Here is a 4,870-nt window from a genome sequence, read left to right as displayed (position 1 = left end):
TGGTATCCCTGGGAGGAATTGACCTCCAGGCCAATTGGCTGTGAGGACACGTTGTGTCTATAGTGGAAGAACTGCTGTGCTGGAGACACCCCTATGGAGCAGGACTTGCTTCAGTGGGGCTTTGGTGCTCACTGAGTCTGTTTCTTGATTGTGTCCCTTATGGATGTGAGGAGTTGAAATCTGGTATCTGACCAGGGGTACCCTGGATCCTGGATCTCCAAGTCAACCACTGTGTAGGTCCACCCAGCAGGAGCTACAGCAATAACAACAGATTTCTCCTCTTTATTTGGCATTTTGCTAAATTCACTTATTAAGAGTAGTATTTTTTCTTTTTTTGGTAAATACCTTGGGATTTTTTTTTAAAGACAATCATGTTGTCTGAGAAGAGATAGTTTTATTTTTTTCCTTTTCAATATTTACTGCCTTACTTCTTATTAATTTTTATTAACACACTGGCTAGAATCTCCATAACAATAGTGACTAGAAGAGATGAGCCATAAAGTATAATGACAGCTGTAGGTTTTGATATCTTTTATAAAGTTGAGAAAACTCTCTTCTATTTCTTGTTTGTTGAGAGTTTTTAAAAAATCTCATATGGTTGTTTAATTTTGTCAAATACCTATTCTGCATCAATTGAGATGATCACATATTTTTTACCCTTTACTTTGTTAATGTGGTAGAACAGGGGTGAGAGAACTGAAATTCATATCAGGAAGGCAAGACTTAGTGTTTAAAATTTACAAATGAAAAAAAAATTATGAATGATAAATTTACAATATGTATGCATTTATAAATACGGAAGTAAAAATGGAAAAGATTGCTAAAAAAATGGACAGTGGTTGTCTCTGAGGAGTAGCCTACTTGGAAACTGATATATTTTAAAAGTCTTTTAAGCCTTGACACTTTAAATATGAAAATTAATATATTAACAAATTTTAAAAATTAAAAATGGGTTCTGTGAAGGTGTACAGATAAGACTGGGGGCAAAGGTATAGGGGAGATGAATTCAGCTTTAGGAATAGGTTATTTTGGTGGGACATCCAGGAGAAGGTATTCCTCATGCAGATGGATATATGTGGCAGGGAAGCAATAGCAGTTGAAAATAAAGGTCTGGAATAAGCATCAGATAAAAGTTTTAAAGCCACAAGAGTGGACAACACAGAACATATATAGCATGAGAAAAGGATCAAGGACAGAATTCTGAGAAAGGCTGGCATATACGAGGTGAGAAGGATGCCAGGAAAGACACAGAGAATTAATTTTCAAGTGGCAGGAAGAGATCCAGCAAAATATGACACAGAAGTCAAGGGATGAAAGTGCTTCATTCCTCCAACATGCTGAATTCCAAAGATTTTGTTTGCCAATTAACATTAGAGCGATAGTTTTACAACTATTTCTTCCTAATTTCATGGAAAATTTTGTTAAGTTAATAAAACCTTAAACAACATAAGTATAATGATGGAAAATAGAGAATGGTGTTACACGTATTTTTTATGTTGCTATTGTGTTCTATTTCAGGAAACATCTGGAACAGAAAGTATGAGGTAAAGAACTTCCATCGCTTATTTCAACTAATGAAAGGGTTCAAGAAGAAAATGATCAACATAAATCTTGTAGACACAAGAGAAAAGTGGTTAAATATCCATGTCACTTAGATGGGACATTTGAAGACAAGAAAGAGGAAAAACTGTAGAAAAATTACTAAAAGCTTTTATTTAACACAGTACACAAGGTGTGATGATTCAGAAGTAATGAGTCATTTACAAATAATAAAACTATTAGTTTGCCTGGAAAACACAGGCACTCTCTGGTGGATGACTCAGTATGAAAACTGATCCCAAGAGAAAAATGTAGAGGATCCATAAAACTACTTGTAGGGGAAAAAAAGGAAACCTGGAATATTTTATTTGTTGTGTTCACTACAAAAACAGTTGAGAAAATAAATTAAGAAATTTCTTAGGCCCTAGCTGGTTTAGCTTAGTGGATAGAGCGTCAGCCTGCGAACCAAAGGCTCCTGGGTTTGATTCCGGTCAAGGGCATGTACCTTGGTTGCAGGCTCCTCCCCGGCCTGGGCCTTGGTCAGGGCTTATGCAGGAGGCAACCGACCAATGTTTCTCTCACATCGATGTTTCTCTGTCTTTCCCTCTCTTCCACTCTCCCTAAAAATCAATGGAAAAATATCCTTGGGTATGGAGGGGAAAGGCTCTGGAAGAGGAAGAGGGAGAGGGAGAGGGAGAGGGAGGGGGGGAGAGAGAGAGAGAGCGAGAGCGAGAGCGAGCGAGAGAGAGAGAGAGAGAGAGAGAGATTTCTTAGGAGGGAAGATTTTTCTAATGCTCAAAGAAATTATATACATGAATATTGAAAGAATGATTAATGTTTTAGGTTTAGGGCTGTCTTAATGAGACTAAATGTAAAATAAGGACATTTCAGTAGCAGGCTTGATTTGCGCTTATGGAAATTAAAAAGTGCTTAAAACTTACTTTTATTTTTACTCCAGTGGAGAAACAAAATGTGCCTGAGGGGTAAAGCACCAGGTAGCAGTCGGGAGCTTCTGTCCCAGCTTCAGCTTCTACACTGACCAACTGAGTAAGTTGGTCAAGTCACTTCCCTCACTGGGATTTCACCTTCTCTTCTGGAAAAACAGAATGAAAGATGGTTCTGGGATCTAGGGAACATGAGAAAAGCAAAAAAATTTTTCTTGGTTAGAATTTTTTTAAAAAGCTGTATTTTACCAGAGAACTATTTTGTATTACTTGATGTGGGAAGCACAATGAACTGGCTATTAATTTTCAATGCATGTAATTTGCAAAGCTACTGGTTGTTCTGAGTACTGGCTCTGAAAGGAACCTTTGGAGGTTAAAATTTTACTATTTTAAACAATTATTACATACCAAAACATCAACACTAGTTGTCTGTCTGCTGGTAGTATTTTAAGTTAATTTAATTCACATATTTTCCTTTTCTAAATCTTTTTCTTATTTTGGAGATACATAAAAATCAAAATACATTCTATATTTAAAAATCATTTGGACAGGTTAAAAGAATATATATATATAGTGCAGCTTAATAAACTTTTGAGTGCCACTATAAACCAGGCACTCTTCAAGATGAGCAAACTATAATCAGTGACTTTGCCTTAAAGCAGCTTACAACGTGAGTAGGCAGAGAAAGAGGATACCTAACTTCTACATCAAAGAAAACATTCCAGAGAAGAAGACTGCCGAGCCCAGTTCTGGAGTAGAGCAAAAGTAGTTGGCCACAAGAAGAAAGGGAAAATGGTTTGTGGACAAAGGGAGCAAAGCAGGAGGTGGCTGGGATGTTCGAGGAGCTGCCAGGAGTTTGGTATTATTCCAGTGTCAAGTGTGAAGAGAGGCTTCTAGGAGCTACAGTTGAAGGAGTGGGGCAGAGGCAACTTAGCATCAGAGCCCTGAGAAGTTTCAGTGGAGGAAGGAGGGGACAAGGTCAGAATTACTCTGTAGGTGGAGGACAGACATAGACTTGAGGAAGCAAGATCAAAACTAGGTAGGTCAGATAGAAGGCCTCTGTAGAATCCAAAAAAGAATCAATGAGGCTACAGATGAAGGCAGCTCAGGGACTTAAGAGACTAATCCGTGATCACAAATCTATGAGCAAGATCTGAATGTCTTCTATCTTTAAATCCTGTGCTTTTCTACATCCCTGTAAGAACAAATTCTGACTGAAGCTAAAGGATCTTAAATTTATTTTTATTAAGTTATGGATTTAAAAAATAGACTTTATTTGCCTGACCAGTGTGGCTCAGAGGTTGAGCATCAACCTATAAACCAGGAGGACATGGTTAGATTCCAGGTCAGGCACATGCCCAGGTTGTCGGCTCATGCCCAGTAGAGGGCGTGCAGGAGGCAGCCGACAGATGATTCTCTCTCATCATTGATGTTTCTCTCTCTCCCTCTCCCTCTCACTTCCTCTCTCTGAAATCAGTAAGATTAAAAAAATACTTATTCATTTATTTATATTAATTACCTATGTTAAGGGCAATACAAAAAACAAGCAAAGCTTGTCTTGTAAGGAACTTATGGATAAAAGAAATGAGACAAAAAAGAATAGATCAATTAATTCACAGATATTTATCCTCCTCCTGGGCCAGTGGAGATTACATTTTAGTGACAGTTACTTTTAGAACATAATTTTTACATCTTTTCAGGGAACAAGGCTCTTCAGAGCCAACTGGACAATTCTAGAAAATGACCAGGAACCTGGTGTAAAATCAACAGAGCATGGTCAAGGAAAAACTTGCTTGAATGGGATGATAAGAGACAGGAAAAAAAATCCCAAAGGATGGTATGGATGCCAGAAAGCTGTGGAGGGACCTGGAATTGCCTTCAATGCAGCTAGATTTGACAGTTCAAAGTTGTTTATTTTTTAATCTTAATATAAAAGTAATGATTGAATAAATAAGACATGCCTGGAGAGAGAGAGAGAGAGAGAGAGAGAGAGAGAGAGACAGACAGACAGACAGACAGACACACGCAAAGATCACACCTAGAGATAGTATCAATGTGAACATTTTTGTAAATGTCCTTTCTGGCTTTAAAAACACGTAACACAGAGCTGGGGATTTTTGTGAATATTGTGTGTGCGTGTGTGTGTGTGTGTGTGTGTGTATAACAAAGGGAGATTTAATTATAACTTATTACTTTCTTTTTCTACTTTCCATGAAAGTAAAAATCTACTTATCTTGTATACATTGTGTGGATATACCAAATTTACTTATTCAGTCCTCTACAAAGGCACATTAGACTGTGTAAGTAAGGTGCAGAAAGGAAGCAAGCAGCAAGTAAATGATAAAACTGACTTTAGCTGTGGCAGCATTTCCAATATTCTAAAGGTG

General features: G+C 37.6%; 1 protein-coding gene across 2 annotated transcripts in view; it reads right to left on the bottom strand.

Moving 5' to 3' along the window:
* Nucleotides 1–2,665, bottom strand: part of PPP2R3A (protein phosphatase 2 regulatory subunit B'', alpha) — a 117,834-nt gene extending 115,169 nt beyond the window's left edge. For both annotated transcript variants that reach the window (XM_006759809.2, XM_006759810.2), the window contains exon 1: nt 2,481–2,665. The gene's annotated coding sequence lies outside the window, so the exon portion shown is untranslated. The remainder of the gene's footprint in view (nt 1–2,480) is intronic.
* Nucleotides 2,666–4,870: the final 2,205 nt, after the last annotated feature.

The sequence above is a fragment of the Myotis davidii genome, unplaced genomic scaffold, assembly GCF_000327345.1.
Source record: "Myotis davidii unplaced genomic scaffold, ASM32734v1 scaffold415, whole genome shotgun sequence".
NCBI lineage: Eukaryota > Metazoa > Chordata > Mammalia > Chiroptera > Vespertilionidae > Myotis > Myotis davidii.
Note: the sequence above shows the minus strand (reverse complement) of the source record. Positions and strands in the feature narration are given on the sequence as shown.